This window comes from Musca autumnalis, unplaced genomic scaffold, assembly GCF_047663935.1.
Source record: "Musca autumnalis isolate F117 unplaced genomic scaffold, ASM4766393v1 scaffold_3, whole genome shotgun sequence".
Classification (NCBI taxonomy): Eukaryota; Metazoa; Arthropoda; class Insecta; order Diptera; family Muscidae; genus Musca; species Musca autumnalis.
The window spans coordinates 236,650-261,700 of record NW_027411866.1 but is presented as its reverse complement, the minus strand read 5'-3'; the positions used below and the strand labels follow the sequence as shown (position 1 = coordinate 261,700).

Here is a 25,051-nt window from a genome sequence, read left to right as displayed (position 1 = left end):
TCGAGAAGTGGACCTCTCAATTGGCCTTCAAGGTCGTGCGATTTGACACCTCTCGATTATTTCCTGTGGGGCTACGTGAAGTCACTGGTTTATGCTGATAAACCAGCAACAGTTGATGCCTTGGAGGCCAGCATTGTTCGTGTTATTCGTGACATACGGCCAGCAGTGCTCGAAAAAGTGGCCAAAAATTGGACGTCCAGAATGTACTTCGTCAAGAACAGCCGCGGTGCCCATATGCCCCAAATCATTTTCAAATGTTAATGTCACGTATTGGTCTTTCGAATAAAAAAATTTTGATTACAATTTAATTTTTTGTGTTATTTTTTACAATTTCAAGTTCTATCGGGCATAGAAATAGCATGAAATTGACCGAAAATATATATGGGAGCTATATTCCTATATGAACCGATCTCGATATAATTTGTCAATTTTATTTTTAGACCAAATCCCGTCTCACATTCTAAATTTCATTGAAATTGAACATACATATCGTGTTTTGTGCATAAAATACAGAAAATCAGCCGAAAATATATATGGGAGCTATATTCAAATCTGAACCGATTTCAATATAATTTGTCCCATTTATTTCTAGAACGAATAAAATACAGAAAATCAGCCGAAAATATATATGGGAGCTATATTCAAATCTGAACCGATTTCAATATAATTTGTCCCATTTATTTCTAGAACGAATTCCATCACACTTTCCAAACTTCAGTGAAAGTGGACATATATAGTGTGTCCAAATCTGAACCGGTCTCGATATAATTTGGCACATTTATTTTTGAAAATTCCGTCAGACATCCCAAATTTCAGCGACATTGGACACATACGAGTATATCGTGTTTGATGCATCAAATACACAAAATCGGCCGATAATATATATAGGAGCAATATCCAAATCTGAACCGATTTCGATATTATTAGGGTAACCCTAGTACTACCACATAAAATGCAACAATCTGGCAGCATCATAGCAGTGTTGCATGCATCAGTAGTTTAAGTTATTATCTCTCTCTACTCATTGTCAGTACACAGTCAGTCAGTTACTTTGCAACCACCAATTAATAGACATCTCATCTGTACATATTTCGTCATATTTCATTGTTCCTCATAATTAATACTTTATTTCAACTCATAAAACAACTTAAAGTTTTATTCAATAAATGAATTGATTGTTATGTTTAAACATCGTCTTTCATTCAATCGACCACCTCCGTAAGAACATAACAATTTGGCGACGAGGATTTTGGAACAAAGATGTATGTATTATTCTCGCTAACAATTTGACGACGAGGATTGTGAATTGAAAACAGCACTAAGTAACAAAAAGAATTTCGCAATTTTATCAGAACTTTCAACAAGGCTGCGTAATAACATCAAGACATCGCACACAATAAAAGTTGTGGCAGGAAGATTTTCAAGGAAAACATAAAAACGCACAGGCGCAAGTTCATCAGGAATATTCTAACAAGAATTTTCAAGAAATCTTCAGCGATCAACACTCACACAAACAACAGTTTGCAGTCTCACATATACAGACATTTTTTTCAGCTCAACACACACACCACTACAACGTTGGGAATTTCATCATTTTTGCTGTCAACACACACACCACTACAACGTTGGGAATTTCATCATTTTTGCTGTACTCACATACAGATATACAATTGCAGCGTCTCAAAAAAAATTGTAACGGCTGAAAACACACAGACTCTAGAACATGTCGGAACAAGCGAATATTTTACAAATACTTGCGAATCAACAGGATTTGCTCAACAAACTCACACAAATCATCGCTGGACAACAAGGTGCAAACACAGTTTCATCATCAATTCAGGTGAATCATCAGTGGCAAAAGCTCACCTCATGGAATCTTTAGCTAATTCCATGACGGATTTTCACTATGAGCCTGACAGTGGTTTATTATTTGAATCGTGGTACAATCGTTTCAAACACATCTTCGACAGGGAAGCAACTGCACTGGACGATGCAGACAAAGTAGGACTTTTGTGGAGAAAAATGTCCAATCACATTCATGAACGATTCAAGAATTTCGTGTTACCAAAACAACCTCAAGAACTTTCATTGGCAGACACAATCAAGCATCTTACAAGACTATTTGGCAGAACAGAAACACAATTAAGTCTACGTTACAAGTGTCTCCAAATCACAAAGATGGAAAATGAAGATTTTAAGGAATACGTCAGTCGTGTAAATCTCCAATGTGAACTTGTTAAACTCGATGTTGTTATGTTGTTGTTGTTTAACAACAGACCAGTTCAAGTGTTTAATTTTCATACTTGGTCTTAAATCATCACAAGACAGTGACATCAGAATCCGTTTATTAAGGCATCTCAATGAAAGTAAGGAAGTAGTCAACCTAGAAAAGCTAGTTGATGAAACACAAAACATTTTGGATTTGAAAAGTGACACAGCACTAATTGAGGGAAGCCAAAAACAGTGCAACAAAATTGGTAAGCCTCAACGAAAACAGAAGATACCAAAAACAACATGTTGGTATTGTGGAGATATGCATTATGCTAAGTATTGCCCCTACTCCAAGCATAAGTGTATAAAATGTCAACAGATTGGCCACAAAGAAGGATTTTGCAACAGCATGCACAGGCAGAGCAAATCAAAACACAACAACGACAAACCTCAACAGAGCAAAACCAATCATGATCAAAACTCAGAACAGAACAATGTGAGTCATCAGAATTTTAAAACCAACAAAACAAAATTCAGAACAAAAACAGTATCTACAACAGATCCAGTCAAAATCAAGCAGGCAAGAAAATATGCTACAGTGAGTATTAATTCAAAGCAAGTGAAACTACAGTTGGACACGGCATCAGACATTACCATAATTTCTAAATCAACGTGGAAAAGAATCGGAAAGCCGGATGTATTTGAAACCACAGACACCGCCGAAGATGCAGGTGGCAATAAACTCACATTTTTTGCAAAACTTTTTCCAATAGAAGTGTCAGTTGCAGGAAAATCAAAAATTGTGGATTGTTACATTTCAAAATTGGAATCATTAAATGTCCTAGGCATAGACTGGATTGAGAAATTTAATCTATGGGATATTCCAATAGCGAAATGGTGTCATCAGATCAAGTTCACAGGAACTAAGTCATTTAACAATGTTTATCAAGTACTCAATGCTCACTTTCATCCCAGACCAAATAGACAAGTCAAAACAGCACTCAAAAAAAGGGAAGAGGAAGGCGCGACCGCAAAAGCATCTTCAAGAAGAAAAACTCACAACGTATTCAACGTTTATAAAAATCTATGTTCATCAGTCATGGACAGAAATCAGAAAAAGGAAAGTCAGTATAATTTCAAACACGGAAGTCGCATCAAGGTACATGCAGATAAACTTAAAACAAAAATAGGCGATACTTCTGCTTCATCAAACAAATTATCACCTTTGGATATATTACTTCGAGAATTCAACATTAAATTACCGTATACAGATTCTACAGCTACAGATGAATCATCCACAGAAGACAACCAGTTGAAGTAATATCCAGAACCCAGGTTCAAACTTAAAAGGGGAGATATTAGGGTAACCCTAGTACTACCACATAAAATGCAACAATCTGGCAGCATCATAGCAGGGTTGCATGCATCAGTAGTTTAAGTTATTATCTCTCTCTACTCATTGTCAGTACACAGTCAGTCAGTTATAGACATCTCATCTGTACATATTTCGTCATATTTCATTGTTCCTCATAATTAATACTTTATTTCAACTCATAAAACAACTTAAAGTTTTATTCAATAAATGAATTGATTGTTATGTTTAAAAAAATTGATATTTTATCTCAGGAAAGTGAATGCAAATCGCTGGGTTCCACCCAGTTTCGTTGTCTGTGGACATCTATAGGTCCAAAAAATAAAGAAAATCCCACCGCCGAAATCTTCATGTCACCATCAAATCCTTGGAATTTCAAAAGGTTCTAAGACATTTGGTGTGAAGAAACAGCTTAGCGATAGGGGAAGGCAGACGTTAAGTTTCTCTAAAGGAACGAGTTTACTCATGGTAGAATGATAAAAGGTAGTCGCATCTGTCACATACACGTAAATGCAACTCTGTATGTCTGTACAGGAGCGTGTCAAATCCATAAGAACAACAATACTGCATGACATTTCATTACAAAAACAAAACAGTTTGTTTATTTTTGAGAAGCAGTGGACAATCAAAACAAACAATTTTTGTATTTTCGTGCCAGAGGTATTATTAAAGTCGATAATCAACATTTTTTATCAAGAAAACCGAAGTAACAGCGTGATCTTCCATCTCGGAATATCAGTAGAAGTCTCCACAATAAGATACAATTTGATGCAGCCCTCGACGGATTAAAGTGAGTGCTTCGGATTCATATTGGATAATTACGCAGTTAAGAACAATCGTGGACACCATAATAAAAAAAAACATTGAGTTCAGAGTCAACATATTAGCTCAATGATAATGGATGGACGTGTCCGAATTTCGTTACTGTTAAATATGCCTGACAGGGGCATCAACCACGACATCCGTTGAAAAAAAAAAAATGGCGGAATATTAATTAATTCCGTAGTCTTTTTTAAGTGCTGCTTAACTGTTTAATACAAATTTTGTGGTTCATCGAAATAATGTATATTTAGACGAAATCCGTTTCAGACAAATTGGAGTTGATTTAGACATGTCCGTCTAGCTCACAGGTGTGCACGATAACTCTCGAACGGGTCAAGTGATTTGGTTCAAATGTTGTGTACCGTAATATTTTGCAGAAACTTAGTTTATTTCAACAGAACCAGAACATCAAAATTATCGCCGTAGCGAATCCCCTAAACGCAATGTCGGCTAACTTTTGTTGTTGTAGCAGCATATAAACCTACGCAGAAGCATAGGCTTGATGCTGGATTGGAACTCTTCCGTGAAATTAAAAGACAAGAGACACTACAAATCGACGTAGTGGCATGAGAGAAGTCTATCTTCCTATCTTCCTACCTTCGGTGATGTTGTCGGAACACATACATACATATGTATTTGTTACGTAGTACAATTTCTATACTTGCTAAGAATTGGGCACAGCTCACAGACAATAAATAAGTTTAATTTAATTAGTTATGTTTAAGGTATTAAAATCCGAATAATTTATTTATAAAATATGTATACCAAAATTAAAAAAAATGCATTGATTAAAGAACTTACGTTATGTTCCAATATTAAATGATTCATTTTGTTATTGTTTGGACAAAATAGAAAAATCGTATACATCAAAAATTTAGTTTTATTAGTTTAAGTTCAGCTTACTTTAAACATATACATTATTTGTTGAGAAGATGCAACTTGTAATAACGCCATAATAGTAAGTTTAGATTTTCGAAATCCACACGATTTCAAAAGTCATTTTCATAGCGTATATGTCCAAAAAAAATCCACAGTGTTAAGGAACAGGATTTGCATCTATGTTCAAACTGGACTCTGAAGATGTCTGTGTCTACTCTGTAGCCATATATTCAAGGGTATCTTCAAGCTGGTAAATTTCTCGAAATTGGTGTCCTGAAAAATCTTCAACTTCGTTACCAACTTCCAATGGGTCACTAATATTTGCATCTATGTTCGCACTGGCTCTCCCTGTATCCATTCGGTACAGTCATGTTTTACATTGCTAGTCTCTCTCAAAATTTCAGTATTTCGTGCTAAAATATGAAATATATACTTCGAGATACGCAAAGAAAATATGTGTGTTACGGAATAACTTACCCAAACATGGCCATGATACCGTGAGAAATGTTAAGGCCTGCGTACATAAGCTGCTTTGCCTGATTGCCTTGCTTACCTGCTTCATTTCTGACGTAATAAAAATAATAGAATAAAGACGAAATTTCGAACTGGGTTGCCATCAGTTGGAAATTGGGTCGGCCTTCTTTGTTCTTTTATTTTTTATTGAAGCAGCAAAGCAAGGCAATCAGGCAAAGCAGCTTATGTACGCAGGCCTTTAGACACTTCTTCATTGTAATGGAAATCACATTCCTCTTCATTCATCATATTAATTTGCCTACTGCAAGTATTTGGTATTGATAATAGTGATCCACTTCTTCTTGTGGCCACAAATGGAACAGCGTTCGACAATAAGCATTTGCGTTTAGAAAAATGTATTATGTCGGATGGCAAAAAGTGATCCACGCAAATGAATTCTTTTCCATTGAAATTTATTTTGATTTTGACCACGTATCACGAAGTTTTTCACACTTAGAAACACTGAAAAATGACCAATTACAGCCAGCCACAATTCTTCTCTTTGCACAACACACAAGATCTCATGTTAAAATACAATTGTTTTTTTTATTCAACAATTCGAATTAAATTTTTGTTTATTTTGTAACTGTCACATATACAAATGTAGGTTTGTATGTATGTGTATGTACAATGTTTACTATGTCAAACTACAATTTGACAATGAACGTACTTCAAATTCAAAATTTGAAAAAAATTTAAATCAGTTGTTAGCATGAAACTACCTTTATTCTTGTACCATGGATTTTACTTTTGATGGTTATTTTGTTCACACAACTTTTACTCAAGGTATAAGTACCGAAAAAATATTTCTGACCCGTTATTATACAAAAACAAGTAAGAAAAGTCTATAGTCGGACGGAGCCGACCATGGGATACCCTATACCACTATCCCTGGACAATCGCTCTCCATGGAACTTCTTTTCAATGATTGTGAAAATTTAATTATCAAATATCAGAGATGTAATGTATAATACTTATGACCAAAACCAAAAAGTTATCTAGCATGACAAAGACATTTTTGTAGCAGGAAAGGAAAATTTAGTTCACACAAACTAAAATGTAATGAAACCCACTTATGTAGTACTCATGGCACAATTACCCAGGTAGTGGCATCGTAATATTTTGAATATGTTATGTCAAAACTTTCTTTATGTTGTTGGAGAAATTACAACAAAAATAATTTTTTATAAAGGGATTTGACTTTTCATATTCGATCAGCTGGTGTGATACCACTACCTGGTAGTTCTGCCATGATAGTACTACTACTTCCGTTGTTTAACCGCTACGTTATTGAAATTTTTACCAATTTAACACAAAAGATTCAGTCCATTTAACCCGCTAAGTATTATCTGATCTTCACGGTGGTTTGTACGCTTCTTCTTCATCATAAACTCAAACTTTGTTTAAAATTTTGCGGTTTATTATTTTGACCTACAGAGCCGCTACAAAATTGGTTAAAATTTTGTTTTTGGTCCATTTCATTCCCTGAACATTTCACGATCATCACCAAAAACTAATCATTTCTATTCTGGCCCGAAACCGACCTCCTTAAAAAATTCGTTACAATCGGTCCATAATTGCGGCCTTAAGCATGTTTACAATTTTAAATGGACGGACACACATCGCTAAATCGCCTTATCTCGTCGAGATATGCATTTTGGCATACCAAATAAGGGGCTAGGACGAATATTTCGTGGTGTTACATAAACTTTTGGAGAGACAATATGTAGCATGGGATAAAAATGTGGTTCTCTACACAGAACCCAGTATATATTAGACAGTAGGCCCGTTATCTAGCAAACACTTAATTGCAATTTACATCAGAGGAAAGGTCAGTAGTTGTTTCCCATATGTAGGCTACTTTGCGAAATATATATGTCCTCAAGGAATTAAAATATCGACCAAAGAAAAAAATATATTTTTCATACAAAAGTAATGGTCCATTTCACCCGCTAAAGAATATCAGATCATCATTCGAAATTGTAGGCATTATTTTCGACCTATACTCGTACCCGGTGCAAAATTTCGTGACTAATAATTGTTCCACAAACATCCCAGACGGGACAGGGGAGACTTCTCTCATATCAATGAGTCCACCCCGATTCATATTAGTTCAATGATATGGGACCTACTGTTTATCGCCGAGTCCGAACGGCGTGTCTTACGACACCACTTTATAGAGAAGTTTTACATGGCTGAAATACTCAGGAAATGTCGCCAACATTACTGAGGGGTATTTTGCCACCGTTGAAAATTTTGATGTTGACTGGCCGGGGAATCGAACCCACGACCTTCTGCTTGCAAGGCGGGTGTGCATACCATTGCACCACAGTGGCAATGATGTATAATTGCGACTTCTAGCGAGTTTATTATTACACTACAAACAAATAACGGGATATATTAGGCTGCAACTCTGTTATCTTATCATGCACACCAACATAATTGGCATCAATTGAAAGGTCAAGCGTTCCACTTTCAAGTATATCTCACTTGTCCGGAATGTCACTTCCAGGAATTAAGATATAAGCTGTATATTAAAATTTTTCACAATTTTCACACAAAAGTTTTGGTCCATTTAACCCTCTAAATATTATCCGATCGCCATCTCAAATTGCAAGCTTCTCCTTTGTGATATACATACTCTTACCTTATTTAAAATTACGCGTTGATCGGACTATTATTGAGACCTACAGAGCCGCTAGAAAATTGGATAAATATTATGTTTTTGGTCTATTTCACCCGCTAAATATTTCACGATCATCACCAATAAGAATAGGGATCTATTCTGATCTGAACCCGACCTCCATACAAAATTTCGTGACGATCGGTCCATAATTGCGGCCTGGAGCGTGTTTACAATTTATAATGGACAGACGGTCGGACGGACACACATCTCAAAATCGCTTTATCTCGTCGAGATATGAAGATAGGTATACCACATTGGGGGTCTCCGACGAATATTTCACTTTTTACCAAAACAAACTTATAATACCCTTTTCCACCTTGTGGTATAGGGTATAAAGAGCGCCTATGTTTCTGTGCTTTTCGTGCCATGCGATATCTTCTAAATCAAAGCACTTGATGTTGACATGAAGCGTTCGGCGGTGGGATTTTCTTTATTTTTTGGACCTGTAGTCCACAGCCAACGAAACTGGGTGGAACCCATCGGACTTTATTTATAATTATAAATAGTATTAAAACATGCTAATATTTTGAAATTTTTTCATAAAGCGAGTAAAAAGTACCGTTAAAACGCATATGTGAAACATGTTAGGTATTGAAAATGTCGGCTACTATATACTCTACATGTCCACAAAAATATCATTTACAATTCCTCTCCTATCGTCAGATATAACGGTATTTGTAGGCAAATATTGGCTGGTTCTATTCAGATGAACCGGAGTGTATGATAACTACGTATATGAAGCCTTTACCTACCCTGTAGGGACTGTGGCCGATTTAAAGCTCACATAAAGCTAGCTTTTTTTTAAACATAAGTGGCATTTTATCGATTATTTTGCCTTATGCCAACTGACTAATTTTACAAGGCGATGAGCGCCTGAGTAGTCAGTATTGTCCAACGCCAGATAACTTTTCGACTGATAATAAACTAACTTTTTTTTGCCTATTTTTAGTCAGTTTAAAACATAATGTGAAAAAAAAAACAATTTTTGTTTCTGTGTGTTTTTTATTTTTGACTTTTCATATTCTCTCTCTCTCTCTTTGTCTCTCTCTCTCTCTTTTTTGTGAGATAGAAGAAGGGGCAAATTTGTATATTTCCTTTGTGTTCCTTTTTAATTCCAGAATAATATGAGTAATATGTACGAATATGTTCAGTCCATCAACACTGTATTATATAACTGGATGCTGCATTTATACGAAGAATATTAAGAAAAAGCAAGTGCGAATTATTTACACATTTGTGCCTTATTTCTTCGACAAACACAAATACTTTGCAGACGGTACATGTTTCTGTTTTCAGAGTGGTTAATCTCTAGATAACTTTTCGACTAACTTTATATTGGTCGAAAAATTATCTAGACATGGACAATTGCAGAAAATTTTTTCTGTTCAAAGTGGTTCATCTCTAGATAACTTTTCAGCCAGTTTTTAGTCAGTTTAAAAATTATCGATCTATTATCAATCATTTTATCAACTGGTTAATAAAAGTCCGACAGGGTAATTAACTGCGTGTTGCGTGTGCGTGTGTGTGTGTCAAAACAAAAGTTAAATACATATATTTCAATGAATGTTTCCCAAATACGCTGTGCGTTTGAAAAATCAAAGTTGAATATTTCCTACTTTGACAATCCGTATTGTTTTAAAATTATTCACCAGCAACAAACATTGTCAATGGTAAGTAAAATTAAATTTTTTTTTCGTCAAATAATTCTTCGTTTTTTTACAGATGGATAACGAAAATCTAATTGAGTGTGTACGTGGTCAACCAACCACATATATGGAATAAGCAGGATCCTTTTTATAAGGATATTAATTTCAAGGAAAGAACTTGGGAAACAATATCTATAGAATTGAGCTGTACAGGTAAGTCGCCCGCTGCATTCATGGGAACCTTTTGATAAAATTTGTATCTCATTTTAATCAAAGCTTTGCAATGCAAGACACGATGGAGAACGTTAAGAGACAAATACAAGAGAGAGCTTAAATCAAACAATGAACCATCGGGTTCCGGAGCATCGTCCAGGAAGCCTTGGCCACTCATGGAATCAATGAGCTTCCTCCGAAGTTCGATGGAATCAAGAAAGTAAGTTTATTTAGTACTTTAGAATGAACCGCACAAGCTAAAAAGGATACATATTATTTCAGTACTGTTTCAAACTTGGATGACTCCAGTGGCGAAATGGACATTGAAACAGAATCAGGTAAATTGTGCATGCACAGAAAACATTTCAAACTATTCAAAATTATTTCTATTTTAGGAACTACACAGAAAGTCTGTAGGAAGAGGAAGCAAAATGAAGACTTGCTACTAGATGTCCTTACTTGTATGAAAAAAAAATATGAAGCAGCATCTGAACAAAAAAACGATTATCAAAGTTTTTTTGATATGTTACGGAACAATATGAGAGAATTGCCCCAAAACATTATAAACCAAACACAGATTGAAATTTTGCAACTTGTTAACAACAAAAAGAATAATAACTAATAAGATGTATATACGTTATATTGTTGCTTTACTCCTTTTTGGTACTAATATTTGGCAGCATTCGCATAGTACAATGACATATAATATCCAGCTCAACGTACGATATTGCTAAAATATTCCGTACATACATATTTTAGCGATACTGTACTGAAGCACAATGATAATCGCACTACTCCACTTGCTGGTATACTGGAAACATTTGTTACCACAGTCGGAACTCAAAAAATTGGAGTTCGACTAGGATTTTTAGTACTCCGTCTCTAGTACTCAACGTTTTTAGTATACCAGCATGTGGAATATTACGACTATCGATGTGCTCATAGTCAGTGTTGGTAGGACTATTTTAGTCAGGGCTGGTAGGACTATTTCGTGATTATACCAAAAAGAACAGTGCGATAACGCAGTGAAGTATATAGGTTTTTTACATCTGTTTCTGTTTTATTGTAATAGAATAATTCTACATATATAAATAGTTAGATTCAACATTGTTTAAATAATCGCATAAAATATTTCTATTTGATATAGCCGATTGAGATGCGTTATTCGAAACGCGTGTGTCCGCTCGTTCTATACTCCTTAGTGAACTGCTATCATCTTGAGTTGCAGCATCAGTTCTACTAAGACGCAGGAAATTGTGTAGCACAACAGTCGCCAAGACAATCTAAATTATGTATAGCATTATAAAAGCACATTTTGTCTGAAGCATTTTTACCTTTGTGGCATTCTGCGGCCAAAAGCCAATTGGAGTGTGAAGTACTCTCCACTTCGATGCCAATATTCCGAATGTCATTTCTATTTTTACCCTAGCTCCACAAATTATTTTATTGAATTTCACCATTTGTTCATTGTTGACCCTCGCATAAGGCTTAATAATGTTATTTGTTAGAGGAAAGGCAGCATCTCCTACCAAGTAGTGTGGGAAATAAATATGTGAACCCGGGAGTCTGCGTGGAGGTGGAAAATTGAAAGCCCCATTTACTATTTGTTGTCCGAATTGTGAATTTCGGAAAACTCCTCCGTCGCTAATACTTCCATAGTTTCCAACATTAATCAATGTGAAACAGTAATTTGCATCACAAGCTGCCATTAACACCTTGGGAGATAAATACACATGACTTTAAATGAATCGTTTACGTGGTGGATATTACTTACAATACTATTATATTTCTTGTAGTTGTAATATTGAGATCCTGAGTTTCGAGGACATACAATTCTTATGTGTTTTCCGTCGACTGCACCCATACAATTCGGTAAACCACAATTATTTTGAAAACCTTCCGCTATGTCCAGCCAATCATTTTCCGAAGGAGGTTGAATATAGAACTCTCTTAAAGTTTCCCATAAAACATCGCATGTATTTAAAATAATTGTTCGTGCAGTCTCAAGACCAATGCGGAACTTCATGCATAAGGTATGAAGGCTGCATCCATGGGCTAAATAGCTAAATTTTACAGAATAGTTTACAGTAATGTTTCCTTTATCAAATGCGTATCATGTCTTCACTTACTATAGTGTTATGTATAGCCGATTTTCAGATTCTATGGGTTTTCTGTGATATGAATTTTTTTCTAGAGCGAAACCAATTAGATTATGCAATGCCCGGAAACTATGTTTGCTCATTCGGATAGATTTTTCAAATAGACCATCATTCTCGGCTTCTAATATATTGACGCCAGTCAAATAAAAACCATGCTCCTCTCTGGTTCCGAAAAGTTTTTTGTTGCATCTTCTATATGATGAATTTTGTATGACGTCGTATAAGAGAAGTACATTCTCCATATCCTCCAATATTTCGTTTTCCATTTTTCTATAAAATTTTTTAATATGTGTAATTGTATTTTTATATTTTTTGTCAAAAATTGAAATAACGTATTTGGGTAATACGTCCGTATAGATGACTTAACCATGCGTAAAAAGGTGAGTATTATTGACACGCACACACGCAATTAATTAGGTAAGCCCCATATACATATCAAGATATCGTTTCACCTGACACATGGTACAATAATACAGGTAGCATTATCATGCCAGCTAATGGTAACATAATGTGTCAATTGCATTGAATTGATGTCAAATTTTGACATCTTATGTTGCCAACAATTGCCGATGCGGCTACCTGTGTATTTGTACCATGACCTGACACACAAAATATGCCACACCAACCAACAAATAAACACCACACAATTTAGGCCTGGGGGATGACATGAAAACGGAATCGTGCCAGAGTTGTCGTCGTGTAATGCGAATGACAGCATGAAAACGGAATCGTGCCAGAGTTGTCGCGTGTAATGCGAATGACAGCAAAATCAGATGATTTCGATTTGGTTTAATTTTACCGATATTTGTCGGTAACAAAGTGTTGTGAATAATTTTTGTATGTCTCGACGTAAGTTAGTCCCAATTTACATTAGGCGAGTTTACTTGCGGCAATTGTCAGTTTGATGGAGAGAGAGGTGAGGCATATGGTAACCCTTTGCCTCTCAGCCCCCTCTCTCACCTACAAACTGTAAATTGGGATGTAAATTGGGACTTAGGTATGACTGTTACATACATACAGTGAGTGTCAAAAATATTCGGTTTTCAATTTCACCAATAATAACACCTCAGTATTTTAGAAGCCCATGCCCAATATCCAAAAAACCAAATACTTAAATATATGTTGGTCCTGTGGCAATTAAAACGTGTATGTAACATGGATCCATGGCAACCCTATAAGCGAGAATAACAAAGAAAACGTTGTTAACCCTGTTTTCTATGCGTCAAAAATATTCGGTTTTTATAACTTTTGTTAATTATTTCGCCAAAAAACAGGTCATTATCGGACTTTTTCTGCAATATTAGTATACATTTTAATAACTGCGAACAGATGTAGCAACCGCCTGTGTGTCCACCGTCATCATTCAAGTACCACCGGATATTTTTGATGTTTTGCTCGGCTGTCGGTAGATGGCGTTAAGTTCTAGATACTATGAATGTGACACGGCTGTTAGCAAAAAAAATAAAAACAAAAGCTAGAAGCTAAAACTGAAACCTGGCTGAAACGTACTTGGGTTGAACTAGGAATATTTAGAAGTTAAACGGAGCACCACCAAATGATAAATCCAACTGACTGTTGTGTCTGAGACTTTTTTTGTTTTCCCTAGGAACGATAGATGAATAAGTTCCTGGTCACCCTCCCCAACCATGGTATCTCTTAGACCATTTTAAGGATACCCCTAATCGACTACACTGACGGTTTTTCACCCACTCACTTACCCGTAATTCTCTCTATTCCATGTTTACTGAAAACACTATCTATTTTTGGAAAACGTTATAATTCATTTCTTTATTCATGTATTCTTAAGCTAGCCTAGCACAGTGTGAATTAAAATTTGGAAAACTAAATCTAAAGAAGGTTTAGAGAAAAAAAAAACTAAACAAGAAAATAAAAAAAACTATTTGACATTGGAAATTAACTGAAATAAAAAGCTTATTTACATGTCGCAAATTGAGCGAGAAAAAAATTAAAGCAATATAAATGAAATAAAAAAAAATACAATAAAGTTAGTATGTTAGAATGTTATATTCGACAACATTAAGTTCAAAATATGTTTTAAGATAAGGTAAGTTTTTTTTAATTTCTTTTTAGATTCAATTGATTTAAATTAAGGTAAGTAACTTTTGTTTTCTTTTCTTTCAGGCTTATTATGTTATCTTTCAGGTAAGTATAAATCGAAGGTAAGTTTGAATAAATCATAGGCAAGTTTGGATAAATTAAGGGTAAGTTTATATAAATCGATGTAAGTATGATATGATCAACTTTCCTATCTTTAGCAATCATATTGACGGGATATTTAATCTTTGTTCAAGCGAAATTAATCCTTATCATGCATGGAAATAAAAAAAAATCGATCGACTTTTCTCGTGGGGTATGCAATTTATACAATATTTATGCAATCTATTTAGAATTCACAAGCAAAATCAAATTGATTGCTGTACAGTTATCAAAAAGAGGAATAATCTATTCAGGATCTTAAGTAAATGTTAGTATTTATAGTTAAATTCCATCATTAAATATTTTCTTTGGTTATAAAATGGATTTTTATAGAAGGTAAAATAACTTCCTTTAAATTTTCAACTTGCTCATTAAATATTTATGATCCAAATGCTCTCCTTAATTGCAAAGATTGCTTTAAACATTAGGATAACTAAAAGGCAAAATAAACCTACTCAAGAAAATCCATTCAATAATAAAAGAAAAGTTTTAATAATGATTCTAGATCTAATAAATATAATTAAGAATGTAAAGATCTGGCCTTGTTCGGTTCCTTAATGTTGTCAGCAGGATGGTTTGATGCTTTGTGCTGCAGATTTGTTTCTCGGCATGATGAGCAGGATAATGTGTTGACAGGATTATGTTTTGGCAAGACGGATAAGACGGATGAAGTAGATAAGTTTTTGGTGATTAATTTCTGACGCGAGGTGGCTTTGGGTGATTTTTGGTGCATTAGGTTTGTATTGGACTTATTTTTGTTTGTTTAATGTTTATGATTTTCATTTAATGGTTTATAAGGTAATAATTGTCTCACTCCACTTTCTTTAAGTATTTCTCTCTTTTCAGGTAAGTTATCTTTTTATCTCTTTTCACTAAACACTTTAGGTTAAACTTCTTTTAAGTTATGTGTTCTATCCTTTTGTGTTTTTCTTTTAGATTAGGTGAGTTTTATCTTTTCTTTTCAGGTTATGAGAACTTTCCTTTTCAGGTTATGTTAACTTTTTTCACGTTAAATGCATTTTTTTACTTTTTTAGGTTATGCAAAATTTTTACTTTTTCTCTTTTCAGGTTATGTAAGTTTTTACTTTTTAGGTTATGCCAAAGTTTTACTTTTCTCTTTTCAGGTTATGCAAATTTTTACTTTTTTTCTTTTTAGGTTATGTGAATTTTTTTCCTTTTTATGTTATGCAACATTTTTTTACCTTTTCTCTTTTCAGGTTATGTAATTTTTTTTTGTCTCATTCCAGTTTACACAATTTTTTCCTTTACTTTTTCTCTGTTTCGTTCTGTTTTTGAACTTTTCACCACATGTTTGCTGGGATGTATTGATTCGGTGTAAGATATGTGTGTGTAGAGCAACTGACCACACTTTACATGTAAAGCCTGCGTAACCCAGCACACTTTTTATCACTGTTTTGTTTGTATATTATCACCGATTTAATAACAATTATTTTTGGAATATATGGCTGAAGGCAACATATTTTAAAATGTAATTTAACTTTAATAATTTAAAATGTAGTTGTGACTTTTCCATCAATCTTTTCTTTTCGATTAATGTATGCGAACGGTATGTTTTTTTTCTTCTTTCAGAGTACAAATCGATATCATATAAATGAAACACAAATCGGTGTAAGTTTCTTGAACTTTCTCACAAAATTTAACTTTTTCTTTGTCATTTAGTAGGTCATAAACTGGTATTTATGATTTAATACTTTTTTCTTTCTTTTCAGGATATTTGGCGCGTTTACCACTGACAAACCGTGATTGACTTTTTCCCTTTTCGAAATACTTTTATCACTTTCTTTCTTGCATAGTTTAACATTGGCAAACGGTAAGTATATTTTCGCGAAAGTATTTGTATTTTTCTGTTTCCTTTCTTTTGCGAATTACACTTTTTTACAATCTTTCTTAGATTTCTCTAGAATTTTCGCATTTTTCCACTCATTTCAGTTTTATTTTTATTTCAGCGAATGCTATTTGTTTCTTCTTTTCAGGTTATATTATTTTTTTCTTTCAGGTTTTTTATGTTTCTTTTTCAGGTTTTATTTATTTTCTTTTACAGTTTAACTTTGATTAATTTTTCTTTGCAGGTTTAATTTATTTTCTTATTTAGATTTATTTTAATTATTTTTCTTTCAGGTTCTAATTATTTTTCCTGCTTTTTTTTTGAATTTTCATTTATAGTTAATATATTCTTTTAATAAATTCACTTTGATATTTTAACTTTGTTAGCACTGTTCTTTCTTTTTTTTCACGTACACCAACTTTTTCCTTATTCATCACCACCACCTTACCTCGTTACGCGTCCAAAAAAACTGAATTCAAAGAGAGAGCGAGCTTGGGATTTTGCCGCTTTTATAGCTGCTGTTGTTTGGTATTCCTTTTTGAAGGATACCGTTATAATTTTGTCTACTTTATTTAAGCCCCTCCCATTCAGTGTTGCATTTTTGATTGATCGATGTGTCGTTGCCATATCGTTTGGCCGCCGCCATAATTTTTCTTGCCGCCGTTGGTCATACGTTGTACGCTGTGTATTACGGCGTTTACACGTCACAAACCTTACCATCCTGCCGACAACCCTGTCAAAGGATGGGGAGGAACCTATGTCCTATTGTTGTACTCTTATTCTCTTAAGCTAGTTGTATTATCGAAGACAGAACGCTGAGCGATAGTGTGAGATCAATTATAACCGTAGCTTCAGACAAGAAACTAGAATAATCATCATCGGCCATTCATTCAACAAACTGTATTATGGTTTCAGATCTTTCGCATGGTAAATTCCAATAAATTTTCCTTGAAGGTCCTCTATTTCATACATACAATTACCTACGGGCTGACGAATTCTGCATTTAAGGTACTTCTTACAAAGTTTAGCGTTTACAAGATTCCTAAAATCACTATGTTGAAAATTCCGTCGATATACTTCCTGTCCTTGAATAAATTTGATTTCTCTAGCTCTTTTATTATAATTAAGTGCCCTTCTCTCATAAGCTTGGTTCATGTTCTTGGCAATGGTATCACTAATCAGATTTCTGCGATCTTCCTGAGTAACGACTTGTATATCAGAACCTTCTAGTGCCTGTAGTCGACGGATCAACTGATATGCACTACCATGTGTAATCATATTCTGTCCAAATAAGGCAAAATATGGTGTCATACCAGTAGATGCGTGGACTGAGGATCTAAGTGCGCATTCTATTTCAGAAAGATGAACATCCCAATCGCGATGATCTTCATCTAAATATGCTCTAATGGCAGCTAATATCGATTGGTTAACCCTTTCGGAAGAATTAGCCTGTGGTGCATATATGGCAGTCTTCATATGTCTGATACCAAAGGAAGAAACCATTTCAGAAAACTCTTTGGAAATAAATTGTTGACCATTGTCTGAGAATATTATCTCAGGAACCCCGAATTTGTGAAAAACCTCAGAAACTAAAAACCGACAAACATTCTTTGAGTTAGCTTTGGACATTGCCTTAAGCAAAACAAATTTTGAAAAATGATCTAGAACGATGAAGATGAACGAATTGCCAGACTTGGATCGAGTATAAGGTCCTAAGAAATCTATGTATACTTTTTGAAAAGGCCTCACGAATTTCATTTCCTTTCCCATCACTGGCTTACTAATCTGATTATATGGTTTGCATTCTTTGCATGTCTGACATTCGCGTACAAAATTCCTGACATCAGTTGTCATACGTGGCCAATAAAAATATTCTCGAATTCTTGCTAACGTTTTATGAAAACCACCATGACTAACTGTCGGTGGATTATGTGCTCTAGCTATTACGTCTTTCACTAACGCATTGGGTACCCAAATCTTCCATGCTAAATCTTCGCAAACATTGTCACCATTATAAACCGCTGTACGTTTATAAACCAAACCATCTATCACCATAAGATCTGGTAATTGATCCTTATTATCTTCGACTGTTTTAACTATGCCTTGGTATTCTTCATCCTTAAAGTGTTCAGAGTCTAGATCTATTAATGCGTTCATTTCTGTAGTGATAGCTTCAATGTCATAACGAGATAAAGTATCGGGAACAATATTTTGTAAACCTTTACGATGTTCAATCTCAAAAGTGTAAGTCTGTAATACTAAACTCCACCGAGCTAACCTCCCACTAAGATCTTTATTAGACATCAACCATTTAAGGCTGGAATGATCTGTAATAACCGTAAATGGCATTAACTCGATGTAAGGCCTAAAACGTTTCACAGCCAATACTACCGCTAGACATTCTCTTTCTGTTACTGAATAATTTCTTTGTGCACTATTAAGTTTCTGTGAGAAGAAAGCAACTGGGTGTTCGGCTAAATCCTCACCTCTCTGAAATAGTACCGCTCCTACTCCAACATCTGAAGCATCACATTGTACATAAAATCTTTTGGAAAAATCGGGATGCACTAAAATAGGAGAGCTAGTCAACTGTTGTTTGAGTTTGTCGAATGCTTCTTCGGCTGGTTTCGGAAATGAAAAACTTTTCCCTTTCTTAAGTGTTTCAAATATTGGAGCTGCAATTGTCGCATAATCTTTTATAAATCTCCTATACCAACCAGTTGTGCCCATAAAACCTCTCACTTGCTTCGGCGTCTTTGGATATTTAAACTTTACAATCGCTTCAACTTTCTCTGGGTCTGGCTTCAACTTCCCTTCTCCTACTATATATCCCAAATATCTGAGTTCTTTGAAACAAAATTTAGATTTTTCCACATTTATTGTTAAGCCTGCACGACTTAAGGCTTCTGCAACCCTTTGCAATAACTGAATGTGTGTTTCAAAGTCAGGAGAGACAACTAACAAATCATCTAAATACACAAATACTCTATCTCTGAGCTCAGAAGGTATAACCTTATCCATCAGCCTGCATTGCCTCTGTGCAGCATTGCATAAACCGAATGGCATTACGGTAAATTGATATAGGGGGCGTCCGGGTACAGTAAAAGCTGTCTTGGGCCGACTATCTTTATCCAAAGGGATTTGCCAAAAAGCATCTTTGAGATCCACGCTAGATATATAGTGTGTATCTCCCAAACGGCTCAGCAACCCCTCAATGTGTGGGAGTGGATAGGCGTCTTTGATGGTAAGTGAATTGAGCTTTCTCGCATCTAAGCATAATCGATTTTTAGTTCCTTTTCGCACCAAAGTTACTGGATTGTTCCATGGACTTTCACTGAGCTCAATCACTCCCATCGCCAACATCCTATCCAACTCCGCATACATGAGTTGTTGTACTGCCGGAGAAACTGGATAGTGACGTTGCTTTACTGGTTCCGATTCCCCTGTGTCTATTACATGGATTTCTAAACTTGTCTTCCCTAAGCCCTTCTCAGCAAATGATGGAAACTTCTTGACTACTGACTCTAACCTGTGCATCTGGTCTACTTCCAGGCTATGCATCTTCGGGTTAACTACATCCTTGGCAACTTCTTCTCCCAAGAGTATTCCCTCTGTACTCAAACTCTCTACGTTTACTATTAACTTAAAAGCCTTCATAAAATCGATTCCCAAAAACAAAGCTCGCTTAAGAGTCGGCACTAAATAAAATTCAATCTCTTTTTCTAGTCGATTATATTTGATTTTATGACGAAATCTACCCACGACACTGTGCGATCTTCCATCTGCAGTCCTAACATTCGCCGTGAACCTATGGACTGGTATGCCTGCCTTATCGACAAACTCCAAACAACCTTCACCAAGTACTGACACTGTTGCACCACTGTCAAGCAATCCTTCTATTTCATGACCATTAAAAGAAACTCTAGTGTACAGCCTATTGTCTTGACCTTCATACAAGGAAACCATTGAAATCTCCCTACGTTTTTGTCTACGAATGCGATATCTCTCCCTTGCCTTCTCAATTTTAGTTTGTTTACCAAAAATCCTATCTCTGGCCTCAGAATACTCCTTCATCCTTAGATGTAACGGCTTAATTTCTCTCACTACTCTACCGCTATCCTTCTGAATAATTCTCCTATTGCTATTTTGCAGTATCTTGAACTCTCTACTAATATCATGACTCTGCACTTCAACTTCAAGCTTCAAGGTATTGTTGTGAATGTTTACTGGGGTTTGTTGACTACCGGGCGCGCTTCCCCAGTTCGTGGCGTGTCCGTCTTCTGGTTTCCCCGGCATCGAGGACAATTCGGAGAGGTAAAATCATCTAAACCACATCGAAAACAGAAAACTCTGGTAATTGGATTTGGACAATCCATAAATGGATGCCCCTGGGTCTTACAATTCCAGCATATATACTTGTTAGTGGCTGTCACTGCATCGATATTAACATCGTCTAAAGGGAGATCATTGTATTCTAGCTCATGAACTTTCTGAGCTGGAGGTCCCCTTATCGCTGGATATAACTGCCTATGACTCATGAGTAGATTTTCAGCTTTTCTACACTCTTGTTGAAGATGACTAAGTCCACAGAAATCGATCGGAAACACCAATTGTGCAAGTTGAGGTTTAAGATTTGCTTTAATTACTCCAACTAGATTACCTTCAGACATTGGGTTGCCTTGTTGATTCCACAATCGGACTATAGCACTATAAAATTCCTCAAACCTCTCATGCGGTAACTGCCTTCGGCTCACTATCTTTTGTTGTATCTCAAAATCGCTCTCAAATCTTCGGAACCTGTTTGTAATGGCATCACGCAAATCCTGCCATGAACCAAAATCTTGAAGTCTTCTATGTGCCCAATACCACATCCTTGCTTCACCAGTAAGAAGAGTATGAATATCACGTAGTAACTCTAGCCAACTGCATTGGTAATCCTCACGTAAACGCTCAACTCTAAAAATGAAATCCTCAACATTCATTGTCTTATCTGTTCCATCGAAATTAATTCCCCATTTCTCTACTTCAAGTCTTTTAACTGGGCTTTGAACTGGAAATGGATTATAATTTGGTGGGTGTTGTGTCATGAGATTCTGTTGAGACTGGTATGCACGCTGCGCTGCTGATTGCTGCTGACGGGCTGCCTGTGCTAGAAATACTGGACATGTTGGTATATCACATTGTCCACTTTGAGAATGGACGTGCTGTTGTGCTGACTGTGCTCGACCTAGGTATGCACTGGGCCTGTTTTGATTTACTCCCAAAATTGGACGTGATGGTGGTCGTTGGTGAGACCTTTGTGCTGCTTCCCTTTCTGCTTGCGCCAGTGCTCCACCCCATGCATCAACTCTCGCCATGCCTCCTTGCACCTGAGACCTTTGTGAGCTTGCTGCAATCGACCGGATAATTTCAGCTACCAAACGTGGTACCATTAACTGAAGCCTCTGTTCCATTGTTCGTAACATCTGGATTTGTTGCAAACCTTGAGTAGCGTTAACCACATTAGTGTCTTCTTGTCCCATTGTATTTGCACCCTGCATAATTTCTTCGTTAAGTTGTTGAATTTCATCTCTCATGTTTTGTTGAGTAATGCTGGAAAATGATGGAGGAGTAATCGAAGTGTTCGAATCATAAAACGGATCGAGAGCTGCATTTGAATTGTTTTGCCTAGAAGGTACTTCTTGAGCAGTTGTTCTTGTTTCAGTTACTGTAGTCACAATACCTGGCGGAATTCCTTGCCCTGGTATAACGTTGACCGTCGTAGTCGAGGTTTCGGTGTGAGTCGTAGTAGTGAGTGTAGCAGACTGCATGTTCCTACTTTTCGATCTAGTTCCTAACATTGTAAACTACTAAAATGATTTCAAAACCCAAAAATAAACTTTAAGGAAAACTATTAAACAAATTTTCTGCTAATTTTTTTTTTCAAATCTCTAACTAAAATTTTGGGTGTGAGTGATGTGATAATGCCGTCAGTGTATTGAAAACATATGAGTCGAAAATAAATATAGACAAATTTCTACATCAGTAATCCCCATCTTCTTTCTAAGTATTCCTTTAGATATATTCGAGAATAGCTATATGTATTTAATACGCAATTTCTTCCAGCCATGAACGACTTCTACAGAAAGACTATCAACTACAAAATAACTATTTCTCTTTGGCTATTGAATTCTAAACTATTGCATGAGCTACCTAACCAAACTACTTCCATCGCAAGTATTTACTATCTTGATTGACTTTATAAACACGACTTATGGGCAGATTAATTAAGTAACCTTTACTTCTGAAAACAGCTTTGAAATAAATGTATTAAATCCTAACGTTGCACGCGATATTGACCTTGATTGATCTCTCTACCGGGACTCACTGAAAGTTTTTAATAATTTAAAACAAAACTAATTCTCAAAAAAAAACTGAAGTGGAAGAACCCGTGTTCTCGGGCCCCCATTGTTGGGCGCCATTTTTGTAACAACCGCCTGTGTGTCCACCGTCATCATTCAAGTACCACCGGATATTTTTGATGTTTTGCTCGGATGTCGGTAGATGGCGTTAAGTTCTAGATACTATGAATGTGACACGGCTGTTAGCAAAAAAAATAAAAACAAAAGCTAGAAGCTAAAACTGAAACCTGGCTGAAACGTACTTGGGTTGAACTAGGAATATTTAGAAGTTAAACGGAGCACCACCAAATGATAAATCCAACTGACTGTTGTGTCTGAGACTCTATTTGTTTTCCCTAGGAACGATAGATGAATAAGTTCCTGGTCACCCTCCCCAACCATGGTATCTCTTAGACCATTTTAAGGATACCCCTAATCGACTACACTGACGGTTTTTCACCCACTCACTTACCCGTAATTCTCTCTATTCCATGTTTACTGAAAACACTATCTATTTTTGGAAAACGTTATAATTCATTTCTTTATTCATGTATCCTTAAGCTAGCCTAGCACAGTGTGAATTAAAATTTGGAAAACTAAATCTAAAGAAGGTTTAGAGAAAAAAAAACTAAACAAGAAAATAAAAAAAACTATTTGACATTGGAAATTAACTGAAATAAAAAGCTTATTTACATGTCGCAAATTGAGCGAGAAAAAAATTAAAGCAATATAAATGAAATAAAAAAAAAATACAATAAAGTTAGTATGTTAGAATGTTATATTCGACAACATTAAGTTCAAAATATGTTTTAAGATAAGGTAAGTTTTTTTTAATTTCTTTTTAGATTCAATTGATTTAAATTAAGGTAAGTAACTTTTGTTTTCTTTTCTTTCAGGCTTATTATGTTATCTTTCAGGTAAGTATAAATCGAAGGTAAGTTTGAATAAATCATAGGCAAGTTTGGATAAATTAAGGGTAAGTTTATATAAATCGATGTAAGTATGATATGATCAACTTTCCTATCTTTAGCAATCATATTGACGGGATATTTAATCTTTGTTCAAGCGAAATTAATCCTTATCATGCATGGAAATAAAAAAAAATCGATCGACTTTTCTCGTGGGGGTATGCAATTTATACAATATTTATGCAATCTATTTAGAATTCACAAGCAAAATCAAATTGATTGCTGTACAGTTATCAAAAAGAGGAATAATCTATTCAGGATCTTAAGTAAATGTTAGTATTTATAGTTAAATTCCATCATTAAATATTTTCTTTGGTTATAAAATGGATTTTTATAGAAGGTAAAATAACTTCCTTTAAATTTTCAACTTGCTCATTAAATATTTATGATCCAAATGCTCTCCTTAATTGCAAAGATTGCTTTAAACATTAGGATAACTAAAAGGCAAAATAAACCTACTCAAGAAAATCCATTCAATAATAAAAGAAAAGTTTTAATAATGATTCTAGATCTAATAAATATAATTAAGAATGTAAAGATCTGGCCTTGTTCGGTTCCTTAATGTTGTCAGCAGGATGGTTTGATGCTTTGTGCTGCAGATTTGTTTCTCGGCATGATGAGCAGGATAATGTGTTGACAGGATTATGTTTTGGCAAGACGGATAAGACGGATGAAGTAGATAAGTTTTTGGTGATTAATTTCTGACGCGAGGTGGCTTTGGGTGATTTTTGGTGCATTAGGTTTGTATTGGACTTATTTTTGTTTGTTTAATGTTTATGATTTTCATTTAATGGTTTATAAGGTAATAATTGTCTCACTCCACTTTCTTTAAGTATTTCTCTCTTTTCAGGTAAGTTATCTTTTTATCTCTTTTCACTAAACACTTTAGGTTAAACTTCTTTTAAGTTATGTGTTCTATCCTTTTGTGTTTTTCTTTTAGATTAGGTGAGTTTTATCTTTTCTTTTCAGGTTATGAGAACTTTCCTTTTCAGGTTATGTTAACTTTTTTCACGTTAAATGCATTTTTTTACTTTTTTAGGTTATGCAAAATTTTTACTTTTTCTCTTTTCAGGTTATGTAAGTTTTTACTTTTTAGGTTATGCCAAAGTTTTACTTTTCTCTTTTCAGGTTATGCAAAT

At 35.1% G+C, this 25,051-nt stretch overlaps 1 long non-coding RNA gene across 1 annotated transcript; it reads right to left on the bottom strand.

Annotated features, from left to right (window-relative positions):
- Positions 1-11,488: 11,488 nt before the first annotated feature.
- LOC141398053 (uncharacterized) lies at positions 11,489-12,704 on the bottom strand. The gene is made up of 4 exons (XR_012411603.1): positions 12,472-12,704; positions 12,117-12,405; positions 11,677-12,057; positions 11,489-11,625 (listed from the first exon to the last, which is right to left on the bottom strand). It is a non-coding gene; the product is annotated as an uncharacterized lncRNA (long non-coding RNA).
- Positions 12,705-25,051: the final 12,347 nt, after the last annotated feature.